Source organism: Camelus bactrianus, chromosome 11 (genome assembly GCF_048773025.1).
Source record: "Camelus bactrianus isolate YW-2024 breed Bactrian camel chromosome 11, ASM4877302v1, whole genome shotgun sequence".
NCBI classification, from domain to species: Eukaryota; Metazoa; Chordata; class Mammalia; order Artiodactyla; family Camelidae; genus Camelus; species Camelus bactrianus.
This window is the reverse complement of record NC_133549.1, coordinates 49,641,999-49,662,862: the sequence shown is the minus strand read 5'-3', so window position 1 is coordinate 49,662,862 and position 20,864 is coordinate 49,641,999. Positions and strand designations below refer to the sequence as shown.

The 20,864-nt window shown below is 43.2% G+C and overlaps 1 protein-coding gene and 1 long non-coding RNA gene across 7 annotated transcripts in view; one reads left to right on the top strand and one right to left on the bottom strand.

The window, feature by feature from the left end:
* The window catches only part of SLC16A12 (solute carrier family 16 member 12), a 90,674-nt gene extending 71,712 nt beyond the window's left edge, over positions 1 to 18,962 (bottom strand). For 2 of the 5 annotated variants that reach the window (XM_074373994.1, XM_074373991.1), the window contains exon 1: positions 18,576 to 18,962. The gene's annotated coding sequence lies outside the window, so the exon portion shown is untranslated. Of the gene's footprint in view, positions 1 to 8,715; positions 8,736 to 9,757; positions 9,861 to 18,331; positions 18,485 to 18,575 lie in introns of those variants that run through there. The other 3 variants (XM_074373992.1, XM_010971236.3, XM_074373993.1) reach the window with 3 other exon arrangements.
* A 155-nt stretch (positions 18,963 to 19,117) lies between these two features.
* Positions 19,118 to 20,864, top strand: part of LOC123613128 (uncharacterized) — a 44,058-nt gene continuing 42,311 nt past the window's right edge. For both annotated transcript variants that reach the window (XR_006720474.2, XR_012510217.1), the window contains exons 1-2: positions 19,118 to 19,519; positions 20,312 to 20,372. This is a non-coding gene — a long non-coding RNA (uncharacterized LOC123613128). The remainder of the gene's footprint in view (positions 19,520 to 20,311; positions 20,373 to 20,864) is intronic.

Sequence of the window (20,864 nt, the reverse complement as noted above, 5' to 3'; positions counted from 1 at the left end):
GACAGCCGCCTCCTCTCTATGTACTCACACGGTCTCCCCTCATGTAGATGGAGAGCTTTCTCTCTCTTCCTCTCCTTACAAGGATACTAATCCCATCATGAGCCCCATCCTCATGGCCTCATCTAAACCGAATACCTCCCAAAGGCCCCACCACACTGGGGATTAGGGCTTCAACATAGGAATTTGGGGAGGGGACACAAACACGGCATCCTTAAGAGTGCCCACTGGACTTTGTGTAAATGTCAAGATGCCCACTAGGTATTTGGCGGCCACTTCAGTGGGTGATATGATTACTTGAGGGCACAAGATTCATTAGGACAACAAAGACCACTTCTGTAATACTCATGGCCTGTCAGGACCATCAAGTCCCCCCCAGGGTGGGAATGCTGAGGTCCTGGCTCTGCAGAATCGCTGCCTCCCGGCTCAGTGCAGCACCCTTCACACACAGGAGGAGGCGGGAGCTCCTGGTGCACAGGCCAAGAAGCTCCTCAAACAGGAGCCCAGGCCGCAAACATTCACATCCCTAATACCCTTTAATTTGCTAAAAACAGTCACCCTGGGCCCTGCAGACTGACCAGAATGGTTAGCGGGTTCTAATCCCTGCAGCCTGCACTCTCTCTCTCTGAAACTATCAATTTCGCCTCACGTTGCAGGCCCAGCAGTAGTCCCGTCTGTGGAAATGGCAGATAAGTGCAGTCACAAATGCTTCTTTCCCACAAGAAGCTCAGAGAAAAAGGCAGATGGTTTCTGAGGTCCAAGATCCCAAGCTTGTTATCCCAGTGACCTCATCAGAGTCACCCTGCAGAAAGCCCTGCAGGAAACCAGGCCTGCAAGAGTTCTCCGCCCCGTGGGACAGCTTCTTGGGGCGGTGGCGGGGGGGGGGCTCCCAGCTCAGCTGTCAGCTCTCGGGCCCCACCCCCGAGACCCACTAACTGGGGTGACCATAAACTGCACTCAGCTATCGTTAGTTAATCACGGAAAGTCATCACAGTCTACACAAGGAGAGACAGGATTTTCCACAGGGCTTTCTTTTCAATTAAAACTTAAATTAAATAAACCAAGTGCTGCCCTGCTGAGCCAATCATGTTTGATAATCGTGCCTATTTGGCAAATTAGGGCAACAGGCCAAGAAGAATGCCAAAAAAGAAGCTATCTCGATTTATAAGGAGAATAATCTCACTTATCTAGAAATATTAGCTATGTGAAAAAGGTCTAAAGAGCTAACAAAACTGAAATCTGTGCAGTTTATTCACAGGAACATACCAACGTGTCTGATTCGTTTACTCCAGCTTAGATGATTCTAACTGGCTTAGTCATTTGCTTTTCAAGGCAGCAACAGATCAGAAAGCAAACTCCAGGAGGGCAAGGATTTTTGTCTGTTTTGCTCACTGATGATTCCCTGACACCAAGAAGAGAATTCAAAGCATCTGTTGGATGGTGAGAGAATGAGCCTATACATGTTCTCCTCAATTTTATAGCCCAGTCCCATCCCCTTATGTCACAACTCAGCCACTTCTCACACTTGAGTCCCCAAAGACCTTTGATTTTGTACCCCCTGGTTTAAGTGCTACAACAGTCCATTTGCTTGTAAACGGATACTCTAAATAACAGATACAATTTCTTGTAGGAAAATAAATATTCTCTCTGTGGTCTTGTTTTCACTGGTTGTTTGCTTAGCAAGGTTGTTTTTATCTGGCCAGGTTAAATGTCTACCTTGTTTCCTACCAGATTGTAAACTTCATCTAGTTACTGGGGCAAATTGGTTGAACTGAGCTGCAAAGGGAAATTTTAGCTTGGTGCCTAGCCTTCATCATTTAAAGGCTCTCCAAACTGAACTCCACCTGGAGAGAAAGTCTCATAAAAAAAACTGACAAACAGAAACCTCAGTTAAATGGAGTCAGGAGACTGGAGTGCTCGTGACCTGTGATGAGAGCAGAGCCCAGTAGGAAGATGAAAAGACTCCTCTTGTTTCCTGGCAACAACTCAGCCAATGAAAGGCCACGGACTCTGGGTTTACTATAGCTCTCCCCACCTCCTTTCCCCTCTATAAAAGAGTTCTCCCCTGGCTGTGTGGGGACTAGCTGGTGGCTCACCATGGTGGCAAACACTGAACTACAATTCTCTGCTGATCCCGAATAAACTCATCTTTGCTGGAGGAATGTCTGGCAGTCTATTCGTTTTAGGTCAACAGTGTAATTGTTTTTAATCCTCTCTCATTACCTGGCATACCACAGGAACTATCTGGCATTGCAACTTCCCATTTGAATTGAGGCACTTCCTTTGGATTAACATTCTGTTCAGGTCACAACAGTTTTGTAGCCAATCTGGTATTTCCAATAACGGCCAGGAATCCACTAAATCCCTGATAGGCAAACAGTTCTTGCCAAGGCCTAATTCAAAAAACTTCAAATGTTTAAGAGCCATTTTTAAAAATTCAAGATGAAAATAGCTTCTTAAATCCTATTGGGAGAATGGGGAGATTAGAAATGTAACTTCTCATGTCCCAGAACATCAACTTCATTGAATAGAAGACTGTCTCTACTTTTTTTAATCAAGAATTTCCTGTCAGAGCCAATCTAAGAAACTATCATGCAGGAGCAGTTGGGTAGTCTTCTGACCTTTCATATTTATACAGAACTCTGCCATTCACAAAGTGGGTTATCAGGCATTATCCATTCCCCAAACCAGTCCTTAAGGGATTGATTACCACATTCCCACAATCCTAAAATAACAGAAATTGTAAGTTACCACACAGACTTAATAACAGTTTTCCAAGAGAAAAGAAAAATGAAGAAACACTAGGATATTAAATGTATCTACTGCTGATCACATTTTATTTCAGAAACATTAAAATGAGGAGGAAAATTAGCACATCTTAGACGTAGGAAAACTGAGACTGAACTTCAGCGACTTGTCCAAAATCACTCAAATGATTTGCCTGCAGGACTAAGGCTAGAGCGTCTTCATTTCCTTCGTGCAGCAGCAGCTGAGCACCAACACGTGCAGGCACTAGAAAAACAGATGGGCAAGAGGCAGCCCCTCGTGCCCTCCCCACCTCTCACTGTAAGGGGCTCTGCTCTCTGCCTGAGTAAGGCAGGCGATGCAAGGCAGGGCACCGGGGCAGCACAAATCACTCTCCTTTCCCAGAAGGGTTGGCCTCCAGGACTGCGAATATCCTGGTTCCCAGAGCCCAGCACCCCAACCAGCCTCACCCAGGTAGGTCCTCGAGAGGACCATGCATTCCTGAGCCCCACCTCTGCCCTCTCAGCAGTTCTGTCTGGCTGGAGACCGGCAGACCTGGCTCTCTTAGGTGATCTGTACATGCAGAGAAGGTGGCCAGGGAGCACATCCACCAAAGTGTTAGCAGTGTAAGCCTGGGGGAAGGGGTGTTGGGGAGGTGGGCGGAGTAGCACATTGTTCCTACCCTTCTGTAAAGTCTGAATTATTTTAGAGGTAATTTTGAAAATGCAAATCTGGAAAAAGAAACCAAGAAAAGCAAATGCAAAATGTGCAATTTGGATACGGAAAGATTTGGGTTGAAATCCAGGCTCTCCCATTGACGTGCTGTGTAACCAGGTCTCCATTTTCTACCTACTTCATAGGAGTGTTCCAGACAATTTAGTTGCTGCCACAGCGCTCTGTCCACCTCCCCAAACCCACAGTCCGGGTCACATTGTGTGGTCAGTTTGTTAATGGGCCCCTCCAAGGCAGGGATGGTCGCATTCCTTGCTTTTTCCTTTTACCATACATGACACTTAGTGTTTAAAATTACCTGGGGAAACATACAGGCAGAGAACACAATTTATATGGTATACACTCCACTCACAACTATGGTTTTTAAAAATCTATTTAATAGTGGCAGTTCCTTCCTCTGACTTTCTGTTGCTACCAAGGTTCATTTATCAATGTGTCTTGTGGGAGGTGGGAAGACATGGGGCGAGGGACCAGGGGAATTATTGAAAGAATCACTCGGGAAGTTAAGTTACATGAATGCAAGTCTTTTCTACTTTCTCCACAACATCAGAACAAATGCTCCATGCTCCTACTGCGTTAGCAAAAAGACCCAGTATCTCTCACATCATTTTTCCCATCAGTTTACTCACAGATTCTCTAGGAGTATAGCAGAGGTCCCAGCATGAGGACCAGAACCATAAATAAAAAGCAGATGTGTCTGAAAGACAAGCCTTCAGGGAGTTGATCTGCATGCAAATCAAGTAGCCTTATGAGCAGTAACACGCTAAGGGGAGAATGAGCCAAGATGCACAAGTTTAGTTTCTCCCCTGGACTTAACACCTGATGAGGAGGAACTGACATGGGCAGGATTTCCTCAAAATCCAGTATAGGCTGAGCCACGGAAACACTATTTTTATTAAAGTTGCAAAGGGGGCCTGGGAAAAAGTAAGTTACGTGGTATCAGACAGAACAGTTCAGATTTTCTGGAAGTATCTGATGATCCCAGGCATATAAAACACCAGAACAATAAAACACATCATCCCAAAATAACACTCTAAATGTGTCATTTTCACCGCTCAAAAACCTTCCATGAACAAATCAGGCCACTCATATAAAAATCTCAAACTCGTTCACCCAGCTATTCTCCTTCAAAGAAACCATCATAGGGATATACACCAAAATACCTGTACAGAAAAAGCTCACTTCACAGCGATGTTCAAAGCAGGGCAATTTGCAACATCAAAAAAATGATGCCTCACACTTAGTGACTTCATTACCGGATAGGTCTCTGGACCGCCAAACCTCAATACAACACAAATTCAGTCTTGACTTCTGTGCGAGACTCAGGTGACACAACGTATGTGGAGAACCTAATAATAAACATTTGTAAATCCCTCTACTATTTCAAAAGCACAAATATGCAGAAAGCTTGTATTTGGGGCAAGAAAGGAAGAGTGGAAAGAAAAGTATCACGTGTTCTAAACGTACACATACACCTGTGTTTAGCAAATCCCTGGTGCAGTGAGCCCTGAACTAGTTAGCTAAAGACAATCAGTTGCAGAAAACAGAGCAATTGTCAGACGCCCACAGCCAGCTGCCGGGACTCAGTCACAAAGGCCAAAACAATGGAACCCCTGAGTGAAACTGAGCCCACATCTGTTCACTATCCATACCCTTGAGCCTTACTGTTGCAATCTCAGATTAAATGAAATCAGAAATAAAGCATTTTGGTTCTCGTAGGGCAGTCTACCAAAGCAATAGAAATAAAAGCAAAAATAAACAAATAGGACCCAATCAAACTTTACAAGCTTTTGCACAGAAAAGAAACTATAAACAGAAAAAAGACAACCTATGGAATGGGAGAAAATATTTGCAAAGATGGGACTGACAAGGGCTTAATTTCCAGAATATACAAACAGTTCATACAACTCAATAACAAAGAAATAACCCAATCAAAACATGGCAGAAGACCTAAACAGACATTTCTCCAATGAAGACATACAGATGGCCAACAGCCACATGAAAAAATGCTCAAAATCGCTGATTATCAGAGAAATGCAAATCAAAACTACAATGAGGTATCACCTCACACCAGTCAGAATGGTCATCATTAAAAAGTCTACAAATAATAAATGCCAGAGAGGGTGTAGAGAAAAGGGAACCTTCCTACACTGTTGGTAGGAATGTAATTTGGCACAACTGTTACGGATAACAGTATGGAGACTCCTTAAAAAACTAAAAATAGACCTACCATATGATCCAGCAATCCCACTCCTAGGCATACATGGAGAGGAAATTCTAATTCAAAAAGATACATGCACCCTAATGTTCACAGCAGCACCATTTACAATAACCAGGACACGGAGGCAACATGATTGGATAAAGAAGATGTGAGATATATATACATATATATAGATATATATCTATACACACACACACACACACACACACACACACACACACACACACACACACAGGAATACTACTCAGCCATAAAAAAGAAGGAAATAATGTCACTTCCAGCAACATACATGGACCCAGAGATTATCATACTAAGTGAAGTACACAAGAAAGAGAAAGAAAAATACCATATGATGTTACCTATATGTGGAATCTTTAAAAATGACACAAATGAACTTATTTACAAACCAGAAACAGACTCACAGACATAGAAAACAAATTTATGGTTACTGGGGGGAAGGGGTGGGGAAGGATAAACTGGCAGTATGATTTTCAGGTACTATTATATATCAAATAGATAAACAACAAGGATTTACAGTATAGCACAGGGAACCATATTCAATATCTTGTAATAACCTATAATGAAAAAATATGAAAAGGAATATATATATATATGTATAACTGAATCACTATGCTGTACATCATAAATTAATACAACATTGTAAACTGACCATATCTCAATTAAAAAAACAAAAAAGAAAGAAAGCATTTTGTAGAGTGCCTGGAGTATGATGGTTGCTTAATATGTGTTTAGTGAGTAATAAAGAGAATGCACTTGAGCCCGTAGCAAGTGCCTGGAACATGTAACTGTTCAGTAAATAAAAGCTGTTATTCTTATTAATCTTTATAAATATTATATTATTATTAACTAAGTAGTTACTAAATTTATAGCTCCTTAAAGTTTATAAAGTGTTGTCAACTCCCACAATGATCCTATAGAAAAACACAGAGGCTACACATGCCACTCATGTATCAGACCCAGCATATACACTTTTTTCCCCTGTGCAGTAGCTCCGTATCTTCACATGTGGGGATTACTAAACTTACATCGGATGTAATTTTGATTCCTGAAATTCTAAATGGCAGAAGAAAAAAGGAGACCGTGGTATGCACAGCTGTACAAAGGGAACATTTACCGCTGGTTCCCAGCACATGGCTAACTATAGAAGCCGAGAACACCACACTGAGTTGAGTCCCACTGAAGTCTCCCGCCCCTCTCCCATGACCCCCACTCCCATAAATCACAACAAAGCTCTACATCTGGAAGCCTGATGATCTTCAGCTGTGTCTCTCTGCCCAGAAAGTGTCATACTGCACACCACCAGGAGACGAGAAGAAGGAGGGAGAAGGAAAAAGAGGAAGAGATTTCATCAGAGCATGTGGTCTTTTCGTTCCAGGACGATCATGATGATTTGATTAATGCATCCAAAATTACTTGTGAAATGTGCTGTTTTGTCAATTGACACTTCAATTTCTTTTTTTCAAAAATTATAGTGCAAAACAGAAACTATCAACCACTCTGACAAGATTCTATTGAAACCACTGAGTGATTTTTATTGAATGCCAGGTATCCATTAACTTTTTGTTATCTTTCCCTAAAACCATGCCATACTTGAGTTGCAGCTTTCTCAAGTCCAGCCCTTAGGGCTTCTTGGCACCATCCTCCCACGAGAAGCAGGGTCTAGTCAACACCTACCCAACATCTCTGCTGATCTCAGCCTCAGTCTTGACTTCATCATGTCTCGTGAGATTTACCTCCAATCCATTTCAGTCGTGTACTCCCAAAGTCACACCATCAGCCTGTTATCATCTGTGTCTACTTCCACTTCCAAAATGTAGGGGTGTTGTGAAAATTAAGAATATTCCTCTCTAACCCCAACCTTCTATCCTCCCCAAGTCTCCAGCTCCTCCACCCCTACTGTACCTGGTTTTCAACCTCCTTGAGCCCTTAAGTCCACTCTCCTCCATTCTCTCCCATTCCATCAGACTGTCCCACTCTTATTTCCTTCTCCTTGGAGGCTACAGCTCATGATCCATCATGTAAATTGCTCTCTTTCAGGCACCCCCAGTCCTTCCAAGTCACCAATCCCCAATTTCATACCAAACATTTCCACTCCTATAACTGGTAAGGCAAGTTTTGACGCAGGAAATCCCTCAACCTTGCAGATTAACGGCGCAGCACAGTTAGGATTTCCAACACAGGCTAAGAGCTTGGAGTGACTCAACAACAAGACGCTGTGCCCGTCCCGTACACACGCTGGTTACTGCAGATCCAGAGGACTCTGCGTACCTGCCACTTCCAGCAGGAGAGCACAGTAGGGAACAGCCTTGCATCTTGCTTCTGCCTCTTAGTAGAACCTCAGGCAAGTTGCTTAACCCTTCTGTGCTTTAGCTGTCTCATTTGTAAAGTGAGCATAACAATCCCGTCCTTATAGGGTTGTTGCAAGAAATCAGCGAGTTAACATACGTACCTTAACCATGCTTAGAGTATAGAAATTGTCCAAAACATGTCAGTTACTCTTCTAGAGTAACTGCTGGGTAGGATTTTCCTGTTTCCTTTCCTTCAGCTAGTCTTCTGGTTTATTCACATCCACATACATCTTTATCTTTTTTCTACCTTTCTCATTTGTATTAATTTCTCCAGTTAACATCCCCTCTCTTCTATATTTTGAATCTAGTCCTTTACACTGGGTCCTCTTTACCCTATAAATTTACTCTAGTGTCTCTCATCTTGAAAGCAGGAAGGAAGAGCAGGTGAAAGGAAAAGGTAAGAGAAGGGGAGAAAACTCCCCTTCAGCCTTCCCACCGTTCCTGGCTACCACCAATTACTTCCCTCCCCTCATGCGCCCAGCCCCCAAGGAACCGTCTGCATTGACTGTCTCCTCATCCCTGTTCTCATTCCCACCTCCATGGAATGCAGTCTGCCACCTGCCTCCATACACACCACTCGGGCTGTTTTTGACCTTACTCCCAATGACTCCTAATTGCCTGTGTTAGCTTTGCCACCTTTAATGAACTGACCTGTCTGTAGCATCTGACACTGCAGACCTTCTCATTCCTGCTCTGAATTTCCATGACAGGAGCCTCTCCTTTTAGCCTTCCTCCCCGCAGACCGGTATTCCTTATTTCCGTCGCTAGATCCTTCTTCCCCTGACCATTCATTATGCACTGTGTCATTTATTCATTCACTCAACACATGTACTGGACACTTACGGTACGTCAGGTCCCATGACAGCTGCTGGCACCAGTTAAGCAGGGACAGCTGAAACACAACCCCCGGGGGACACCGTTCCGCATGAGACACGATTACTCAGACTAAGTGGTGGCTTGTGAAGTCGGGCGATGGCAGCCACCCTGTAAACAGGACTCAGTCCTTACCTTCACAAATAGTCTGGTGAAAAAGACCAACATGTCGCAGACCATCAGAGGACAAGAAGAAAGGCACAGTGACCCAGGTGTGCTCTGTGTAGAACGTGAACACACCCTAGTTATGCCCTGCAATTTTTTGACTCATTTCACACTTCACTCTTCACACGCTCCCCAGGTAATTACATCCAATCATGTGATTTTATCTGGACCTACTAGCCGATGGTGCCCCAATTTTGTATTATTTGCAGACTATCAAACTGCCGACCAAACATCTCTACCACGTGCCCTAAGGGACACTGAGCACCAAAATTATAAATATAAATAAAGCAAGTCTTATTTCCCATCGGTACCACTTCAGCAGACTCCCACCCCTAGTTTGTCACCCTCTTGGACGTTTGTAGAAGCCCAACTAAGAGTTATCTGTTTAAAACACAAGCTAATTTTTTCACCAAAGCCCTACTCCCACTTGAAAAGCCTTCAAGGATTACTCCTAGCGGCCAAAGCAAAATTGAAACTCCCTGGACCTCCGTGTGACACAAGCTGGTAAACGATCTAGCTCCTGCCTGCTCGTCTGTCTGGCATCTGCGGGGCCACTTAGGTCCCCTGTGCGTCAGCCACACCAAACCTCCCCGAAGAAGCGCTCAGTTCTTTCAATCCACGGTGTACCTTCCCGCCTCACTGCCTCTGTACTTACCGCTCCTGCTGCTTAGAACGCCCTTCCTCTGCTTGTTCACCTCGGGAATTTCTACATTTCTTTAATTGTTTGACCAATCTGGGCAGCGTTCTTGCCTCTGGCGCTAAACTTCCATAGAAGGCAGTCACTTCCGGGACTCATCACAAGGCTGTGATTACTTGTCCACACACCTGTCCCTCCCAGAAGCATGTAAGCCTTTGAGTCAGAACCCTGCCAATTCTCCGTGGGTCTTCAGCATCCGGCGCAGTGTTTAGTACGTGCCAGGTACTCAACCTGATGAAGAGGTAAACTCTCTGAACTATTTTAACACTGTTTAATCACAATATTTTCATTAGGGGCCTTAAAAGTAATTAATTCTATTTCATCAAATGTCTCTTCCCCCAGCTTAAGACTATTAAAACTATAAAAAGCTTAAATGGAAACTTCACCTTAAAAGATGCTGTATTTGCAGCCAATTAGGTATGCTATTATGCAAGAATTGATAAAGCAGAATGTGCCCCAACACTTTTGAGATGCCAATTTGGGTATGTCACTTGAAATTTTAGTTAGACTGTCATCTCTAATAAAATTAAAATATATGGTTGCCTATATTTTATCTTGTTTGAATGTGTAGGATAATCAAGGAAGTCAACCTAAAGAAGTAAAAAGGAGAGAAAAAAATATGTAGGGCTTAATTTTTGTCCCAATGACCAAGTCTCTTTATCACTGGAACACCCTAAATATTAAGTAAAATATTTTTTAAAGTATCTCATTTATAACCGCTTATGCTTTCCCCAGGCAGACTTTTCTAAGAATGTTTATGAGTTTTTTAATTAAGGCAAAACACTGTTGCCTGGTGAGCCTTGTAACTAAATTTGCCAAACAGCTGGCCAGCACTGAGGGTCAGGTCTGTGTCAATGATATGAAATGAAGCATCAGACCCATGTGGAATGGACCTTACCCCCGGGCCTCACCAGGGTCATACCCAGAACCTAGCAGTCACTGGTCTGATTCCAAGCGAGAACGGGGACATGGGGAAAATGTCTGGATTTTAAAAGTCAAGAAACCACAATACTTCTTAAATGATTTTATGCCAAAAATACCACCATGGCTGTCTACACTGCCAAATCCACTGGCTAACCACTCAAGTTTATCTTCTCATTCTGTACCTCAATACTCATATAGAAGGAGCCCTATAGGTTTGCACTGGATGTAGGATTTTTGAACAGTGGGAGAACTTCCTTGACTGGCTTCCACAGCCTGTGCCCTGACCCTGCCAGGCTACCCCACACCCCACCCACACACACATACACTCATTCGCCACCTCTTTCACAGTTTTGCACACGCATGTGTGAAGCAATAACAAATAAAAATATACAAAGGAAACTTCACTGACCAGTGTGTATTGGGTTAATGAGAGTACAGAAGAGGGTATCTGACCTCGCACAGCCATTCCTCAGGATTTTATCTTTGACCCATCGCACGTCTCTTTATAAGCACTCTCCTTGGGTAATGACTTCCACACACGCAACTTAAACTGATTCTCTATGCTGATAACTGCCAATCTAGATTTCTTGCCCAGGACATCTAACTGCTTATTTGGCTCTCACTCCCCACAAGCACAAAGGCTACAAAGTTAATAAGACCCAAGTCTTCCCTTGCTTTTTCAACACAGATACACAGTAGCAACTCAAAATTAGGAGCTATCAGACCTCATAAACCAAATTTGGTAGGGAGAGGGAAGCAGAAACTTAGAAACATGTGGTGTAGGTATTTACAAACTTGTTTTCGCCAAGAAATCCCTTGCTCAAATAAAATCTTACTTGGAAACCCAAAATGTGCAATCTAGGATGGCACACCTGCTTGGGTTACAGAAGAGACCATGCATAGGAACCCTAAGCTGGACTTTCCCCTCTCCCCTGTCCCTGTGCCATGTCACAGCCCCTGAGGCTCCTTGAAACTCTCAGAAATCTGCAAAATTTAGTTCAAGAACTATTGGTCAAGATCCATGAGGGTGCTATTTTTAACACAAAAAATTGGAAAAGCTACCCAGTAACTGTGGGTGACAATTTCTGAGTATTAAACAAAAAAGGACAGGTACAAATTACTATATACAGAATAGATAAACAACAAGGTCCTACTGTATAGCACAGGGAACTATATTCAATAGCTTATAATAACCTATTATGAAAAAGAATGTAAAAAGGAATATGCATATATATAAATGAATCACTATGCTGTACACCAGAAATTAACACAACATTGTAAACTGACTATACTTCAATTTAAATAAATAAATAAATAAATATCGCTTCCCTAAAGATTGCATTCCATAAAAATAAGTGAAATTAATGGTATATTCAATAGCTTATAATAACCTATAATGAAAAAGAATATGTATATTCTTACATAGATATATAATTGATTCACTATGCTGTACACCAGAAACTAACACAACATTGTAAATCAACTATACTTTAATTTAGAAAAAAGGAAAGCTTCTCATATACTGTATGGACACAGAGTAGAGAAATTACAAAAAAAATTAAAAGAAAAAATTATCATGTTCAATTTTTCTACCAGATATGATAAAAAGATACTATAACAACCATTTGTTTCTATAAAATTTATTCTGAAAAAGCATAAAGTGATTAAATATTATGTAGATTATATAGATTGGTGACTCTAGGCCCGCATTACCATGAGATTCCCAGGCAGGAGGGGTTGCTTTAAAAATTCCTGATGCCCTGGATCTATCCCAGACCTACCTAATTAGAATTTTTGAGGGTGGGTCCTTGGCACCAATATTTTCTTTACCTTCCCCAGGTGATTCTAATGTGTCATCAGTGTTGAGAACAATTAATATAGTCTTGAATCAACACATCAACTCAGTTGTCAAACACCAATTTGAACAAACCACTCCTTTTTGATGACAGTGATGCCTGGGAGTTGGGTTCCCCTCTACCGGTGACTAATTAATAGTGATGGGTAAGGTCGCTTTTTGCTAGCTGTCTGGTTGACCCATATCTGACTGACGAGGCAGCACTTTCTTCTCCTTTAAAGCAGATCTAACTTTGTTGTGAGTGTGAATTGGAGGGGCGGGGGGGGGGGTTGGTGATTCCTTCATGGGCTGTGAACACTGTTGTCTGGATACAGGTAGAGAGAACTGAATTGCTATTTTAATAAATACAAGTGGTTTTGGTACACAGATATGAGCTCACTTCCATGGGAAGTATTTCATCAAAAAAAGGAGAATTACAAAATCAGTACTAACTGGCCCCCAAAATGAGTAATTATGGCCTTGGTCTGTAATATATTCAGTAAACCAGAAAATGATGAATTGTGCTCAGAAATATTTTGAAAAATTATAGTCTACAAGTGTTTAAGTATTGCTAGAGTTAAGATTTTATGTTGCTACTTGGTTTACATATATGAACCAGGGAGCCATAAGGCAGTTTGGGTTAAAACAGATTGTGATTTTCATGGTGATTTAGAAGCTTGAAAACTAGCTCAATGGTAGAGTGCATGCTTAGCATGGAAGAGGTCCTGGGTTCAATTCCCAGGACCTCCATTGATAAATAAATAAATGCAATTACCCCCACCCTATGCAAAAAAAAACCTAGGTTCAGGTTTCCTGTACAATCTTTTTCTTTTTATTGTTGATTTACAATGTTGTGTTAGTTTCTGGTGTACAGCACAGCGATACAGTCATATGTGTGTGTGTGTGTGTGTGTGTGTGTGTGTGTGTGTGTGTGTGTGTATACACACACATATTCTTTTTCATATTCTTTTCTTTACAGGCTATTACGAGATATTGAGTGTAATTTCCGGTGCTTACAATAGGACTTTGTTGTTTATCCATTTCATATATAGTGGTTTGTATCTGCTAATCCCAAACTCCTAATTTATCCCTCTCCCGCTTCCCCTTTGGTAACCATAAGTTTGTTTTCTATGTCTCCTCTGTAATCTTAAGTGACTAATATTACATCAATAGGAAAGGCTCATAAACATGGAATTTCTCTCCAGAGCCAAAGAGATAAGCTATTTTCAAGATACACCGGGGTACCCTAAGAAACTGAAAACATTAAAAGCTCTCTTAACTGTAGGAATCAGGAGTCAGTAAAAGTAGAGAGTCAAAAAGTGGATACATCATGTTTCAGACATTGTATTTCTTTTTTTTTTTTTTTGCTGTTATGTATTTTTTTATTGAAGTATAGTCAGTTTACAATATTGTGTCATATTTCAATTTTAGCCACATAAACAAAAGTAAAATCACTCACTGATCTTTGGATGTCAGGTCATGATTGCATTTTTGTGTTTAAACCACTCCCACACTGCCACCTCCATTTTTTTTTTTCTTGTCACCTCTGTTTCTTAAATGCACTTGTACCTTGAAGGCACTTGTGAAAACCTTGACAGCAAAATCTTCCTAGCTTTTTACTATAATTTTCCAATATTTTATAGCTGTCTATTCCACACATGGGGAGCAGTAGTTTGTTGATTTTTTTTTCAATATAGCCTTACGCTCTTTCTTAAAGTTAAGATAAAATTCACTATTTTAATCATTTTAAAGTATATATAATTCAGTGGCTTTTTGCACCCTCACAATGTTGTAAAACCTAATTCCAGAACCCCCATCACCCCAACAAGAAACACTGTACCCATGACCAGTAACTCTCAATTCCTCCCACCCCATACCCTGGCAACCACAAATCTACTTTTTGTCTCCTCCATTTATTTGCCTATTGTGGATATTTCATGTAAATAGAATCACACAATATGTGGTCTTTCGTCTCTGGTTTGTTTCACTTAGCATAAGGTTTTCACGGTTCGTCCAGGCTGTAGCACCTTAATATTGTTTTTTTAAATGCCTTATTTTTATGAGTCTCTATGGCAATCAACTTAGTTTTCGTAGAAAGAGCACTCTTTATTTGGCACTCCCATTGTATCAGTTTACGTAATAGTTAATCAAATTACAAAATTACAAGAGCAAGTACTACTAAAATAAATAAGGCTGTGACCAAACACCACCATAAGCGTGCACCTGAGCTGATAAAAGCAAAGTACACCAGTTTATTATGATGACAGTTATTTCCCATAGTGGCCTCTGTGCTCTGAGCAACAACCTGTTCGTTTCTCCGAGGAAAAGGAGAGCCCTGGTTAACCCAATGAGTTGTTTTAGTGTTTGTCGGTACTCCGTTACCCAGGACTGAGCGGTATGCATGCAGAGGATGTAAAGGGGAGACAACCCAACCCAGCCTCGACTGTCCCCAAAAGGAAGTCTTCTGTATGTCTCCGTGTTCAAAAGAAGCAAGCACGTGTTCCCACATAGATAGGTAGACCCTTCTGCCTCTATAAAAGCGTCACCATTCTACCCATCTTTCAAGGATCAGCTCAAAAGTGTCCTCCTCTCTAAAGTCTTCCCTAAGCCTTGACTCCTCGCAGAGCCTACATGCTCTCTCTCCTTCCTTTTAATTTCCAAAGTACTTATCTCTCTTTCTCCCTCACAGTGGTTATAACTGGTATTAGGTAGCTAGTTACACAATATCTTTTCTTCCAGACCAGGCTGGAAGTGTCTTCAGAGGCAGGATTTGTGTCTTTACAGCACAGGAACAGAGGGGCTCAAGACACAATCTCTGCACAAATCTGTAGTAAGAAGTTCAAGAAATATGAAGTAAGTAATGAAGGAGCACATTGATTAAATGATTAATTAATGGTGCGTAACTTCCCACCTGGCTATATAGCAATACACCTCTTCCTTCAACCTGCAGTAAAAGATGGGGGATGAGAATCTGATGGGGAAAAGTGGTGAGCAAAGGAAGAAAAGCAGCTATTCTGGGTGCCTCGCTGCTGTCAGCAACCATGACTCTCCTCCTAGTGTCTAACAGAGATCACTTTCAAACAGGACACTGTTAGATAATGACACTTCCTGATGTCCTTTGATGTAGAACAAATTAAAAACAGAGAGAAAATCTTTGTCCTCGAAAATCTCCTAACATCTTCAAATGTGGATTTGGTTTTTCTCAATTAAATTATTCTACTGCTTGAACGGGTTTCTAGATCTCCTAGAAAGGTACTCATAAGCAAATAGCTTCCAAACTGGCAATTTTTTAAAGAAAAGCAATTGGTTAGGTAAGGAATGCATAAACAACCCCAACAGGCACACTGAATACTTTTTTTTGGCTGTATATAACTGAAAAACTGCCAAGTTCATTTTGATAAGCCTTTATTAAAAACAATAAACCTGCCTGAGCTTGCAAACCATGCCATTTTGAAGAACAAGTCATTGAGAGAATTAGAAAATGCTTAAAACTGCATATCTGATTTAAAAAAAAAAAACAACTTCTGTGGTAACAGATATACCAATAAGTCACAGGACCGTGTCACCTATTAATATGGAGGGGGGACAAAATATAAAGTGAGACAAAATAAAAGCAGAACAGCATCTTCATAAATAAATAAGCAGCTACATCTTAAAACTAATACAATTACAGCCTGCCACACTGACATGAGGGCACCGACACTATTGAGAAAACTAATCCTCTCATGCTTCATCAAGTTTAATGTCACTACAATGATGTCCTTGCACTAAAGGCAATGTAATTTCAGGGACAGTGAACAAACATACATAAAATAATGAAATGTGGGAGAATTTCTATTCATGTAGAGTTCACATACTTCAATTCATAAAAGTCAAACTGACTTTATTTGAATTTGCTTCTTTGTTTTCAGTGATTATAAAATCTGCAGAATTACAGGACTGCAAGAAAAATAATTTGGGACATTAATGTTTGATACAAAACTGAAATTTTTTTCTATCTGCCAAACAAAATTCTGGAAAATTCTAACGAATACACTGTAAGTTTAGGTCCAGGGGATCAAAGATCTTTGTTTTGTTCACTGATATACCCCTAAGTGTCCAGAACAACACTGAGCCCATAGTAGGCACTCAATAAATGCTTTTTAAATTAAACTAAATTGAAAAACAAACAAAAAAATGTGCAGTGTAATGCTAAATAAGTCAGTTTAAAATTCCTTTCTCAGCTCTGTTATAGGTCACAGTATTAATCACAACACACATATTGTCCGCATATAAGCTACTTTTCTCAAGCCTTCTCCAAAGTCACAAATCACACTTTAAACTCTAACCAATCATCTCTCTAGAGAGGTAAGAATCAGAAGAAACTCCAAGGAGAGATGGAAATAAATTTAGTTCAACTGTTTTGATTACTGTTCTTCTACTGGAAGTTCACCTGAGATGTATCTGCACATTCATCTTCGTTTAAGAAGAGTGTACTATTTAAAATTAAGGGCTTGTATTTTTAAAATTTATACTACAAAGGTGGTTTGACTAAATCAACCTCTCATTCACTTCAGAATCCCACCAGTTAAAAAAAAAGATAGATAAATAAAAAATAAGAGCAGGCAAATGATATGATTAGGCGTTTCTGGTCATCATTTCTGTTCAAAATGCCTGGAAGCAATATGCTTTGAAAACTGAACTAAGTCAGAAGGAGAAGGCCTGGATTCTAGTGTTGACTCCATCAAAAATGAACACTATGAGCTTAACCAATCATTGCTAACAGGAAACTGAGCTTCCTCCTGGGTTGCACAGTGAAGCCTTTGACTAGATGATCTCTAAAAACTCTTACAATTTCCAAGACCATGTGATTATAAATGATCAAATCCAGTCACTTAATTTCTACTTCTCCTTGGGACGGTGCGACGCCTTTTGCCTAGTTTGGCAGGACATTCACAGTGGGCGAGGGGAGGGTGGGGAGCAAACTATGCAGAAGCAGTTGACGACTTGAAAAGCTAGTGATCTCGGATATCTGTGGAGACTGTGTGTTTCTAAATTTGGAGGGTTTGAAGACTTTCTTCCTGAGTCAGGCTGAGTGCACCACCAGAGTTCCCAGCTCTCAGCAAAGAAGATAAGACGAACTCATTAGAGACCCTTTAGAATGGAAGGGTGTAACCAGTGCTCTGGCAGGTCCCATCTGACTCAACACTTCAAAAAAAAAAAAAAAATTACAGGAGGTTCAGAACGTTGAGTTGTGAAAGCCGATGTCTAACCAAATAGCTCCAGGACTTAATTGGAATCGTGCTTTTAAATTTTGCTTCTAACACTTTTCCTTGAGCCTGCACTACAGGTATCACTGATTTTCTTCACGGAAAAAAGCAACTAAGAAATTAAGTCAATTGAACGTTGTGAATATTATTACCAGAGGGAGAGGGGAGAGCTTTTTTTAAAAAAAAATAAGTAAGATACAGTAGAAACAGAATCCAGAGGAAAGGCGGTCTTCATCACACGAGGAGTCTGCATTTGGAAACCACAGGAGATGGGGGTCCTCAGCCGCTCCCTCTCCAGCCACCTGCCCTGAAAGTGCCGGAGCGCCGGCCCAACACCGCCGGGGCCAGCGGGCACGAGTCTCTCCCCCAACCCAACAGGCGTTCCGAGGGACGGGGTTGCGGCGCCGGGCTCCCCGCGTGCCGCCCGGCGCGGGGGCGGCGAGGAGCCGAGGGAGCGCCCTCCGCCACCTTCGCCCAGCCCAGCCCTAGAGCCCGTCGCCCCGCCGTAAGGGATGCCTGGGTCACCTGAGCCACCGCCTTCTCGTCACAGCCGAACCCGGGAGCGGGCAGAGGGCGAGCCAGGGGGCTCCGGGACCCGCGCGCTGGGGATTCGGGCGCCGCCGCGGCGGGAGGGAGACGGCGCCCCGGCAGCCGGCCGGGCCAGGCTCCCGCGCTCCGCAGCCCGCCCAGAGCACGCAGACCCCTTCTCCACCCGCCGCCCCCCCCCCCCGCCCCGCCCAGCCCGCGCCCGGCCCCGCCGCCCGCTCACCTCGTGTGGACGGCTGCAGCCCGGGCTGCGGCGCGCGGACATGCCCCTGGGGCGCACACACCGTGCCGCGTCCCCGCGCGGTGGCCCCTTCCCGGGCCCCAGACGCCACGGTCCGCGCGTCTGAGGGGCGGGGAGCCGACGGGGCGGAGGCGCCGACGGGGCTGTGGCAGAGGGCCCCGCGGGCAGCGCGGGAGGCGGAGCGCGTGGCGGGGGAAGATTCCGGCGTTCTGCCCGCGAAGGGCACTGGCGAGTTCAGCGACCCTGGCTCTGCCTCGGACTTTGCCCGGCGGGTGAATGGGATTTACCACCGGGATCCGCTCTACGTGCTGCGGTTTGGCAGGAGGGTGAGGGGCGCGCAGGAGGAGGGACGCCCGGCGGTTATGTAATGGGTCAGCCCGCTGTGACCCGAGCTAGCTCGCTCCGGACTGCCCGACCTCCCCGGAACAGCCGTGCGTGCCCCTGACCTAGGCAAGCAGAGGGCCCGGTGTTCTCAAAAAGAACTTTCCCCGGCAGGGCCAAAGAGCAAGCTGTGGAGAAGGAATCCAAGGCCTCCTTTAGGGTGTATCTGCAGCCCGTCCCATTTCACAGCACAGAAAACCGAGGCCCCAAAGTGTTCGTTTAAAAAGCTGTTCCTTGGAGTTAGACCGGCCTGGATTCAACTCTTCTGAAAAGTTCAGTGACCTTAGACAAGTTACTTAAATCTCCGAGCCTCAGTTTCTTCACCTCTAAAAGAATGATAGTGCGCACTTCCTGTGGTTGGCGGAAATGGAGGCGCAGAAGCCCGGCGTATGTAACAAGCCCAGTGAAAGTTACTGCTGTTGATTGTGCTGAGGTTCGCCCAAGTCCCCAAACGTCGCCTTGGGATCGCCTATCTCACCGGCTTGAGGAAGGAGCTGCCGAGATGTACCTCAGATAAGGCAGATGCCAGGCTAACTAACCTTCCTGTAAGTTATGCCCCCTGTCAGCACAGTCTCTGAACTGACGAGGACTGATGCCAACGTCTTGGGGTCTCCACCTTCGCTGCTCAGCAGCGTCGTCCTCATCCGGGGCCCTGCTGGAAATGCGAAACCTCAGGCCCAACCCCAGAGCCTTTCAGCCAGAATCCCTAGGTGATTTACTCTGTTGTACTTCCAAGTTTCAAAGTGAGTTCGACTAGAAGGATACTTGAGAGATACTGTATGGTGGCCACACAATACCTTCGGGGTTTTTTTTAAATAGACCAGTAAAGTCCGTCCTCATTTTACCCTCTGGCTGTTTCATCTCTTCCCCACCCCTCAATTTCCTGCTCTTCAACTATAAATCTGGATTGAGGTCCTCTTTTCCCTTGCAAAAACCTCTGGGCTACCTCTAAGTAATGGTTAGTGAATCTGTGTCTAAAATCAGAAAAGAATTAGCAAATAGGGCTTGTAAAAGAATTCATTAGCACTGAAAATGGACTTAAGATGTTGAGGCGGGGGTGAGCCCTGAGCTCTCATCTGTGAAGGCCTTTAGGTTAAAGGCCTGAATACTTTAGCAGAAAAATACTCCTCTTAGTTAAACATTGTTTGGGGTGGCAAATAAGCCCAGGTGTCTTCTTTTTAAAAGTTTTGAAAAATTGAAAGAAATCTCACGTGCTTTCCTCTACCTAGCTAAGTGAGCAGTTACAGAGGCTCTAGCAAAGTCCGAAGCAATTACTTTATGTGATTAAATGCTCTGTGTTTGTGTTTTGCGTGTGTGTGTTTGTTTTTAATTCTCAGAGTGTTCAGATGTAGTTTGGCTGACTCTACCACAGGCAGAGTGCTGTTCATCTCTTGCGAGGTGAGTAATTCTGGATTGTCGATGACGCTGATACTGACTCTATCAGGTCATTTCCATCTGCCTCCCCTTTGGGGGCTGCAAATAAACCCCTCAAGGTTGTTGAACAAGCTGGTGTCATGGGTGGGCCATGTGGAGGCAGAGAAAGGGAAGATGGGAAAAGGAAAGGAATCTCCTTCTTCTGAGTTCGGGAGGGTCGGAGGAGCTGGGGAGGGGAGGAGACACCCCACTGCTTGCCTTGGAATCCAACCAGGGAGGAAAGGGAAAAGGCAGCATTTCTCCCAAACAGCACTGTCCGATAGAATTTCCTGCAGTGGTGGAAGTGGTCTATAGTCCCAAATGGCTATGAAATGTGGCTCTTTATGTTTAAATTTTAATTAAGATTCAGGTTTAATTAAATTCAGATTGTTGGTGTCTTAGTGCTAGTCATTTTATATTTACGAAGTTGGGGGGACAAGGTACTACAGTTGCAGCATTATTAGTTAAATAACTCTT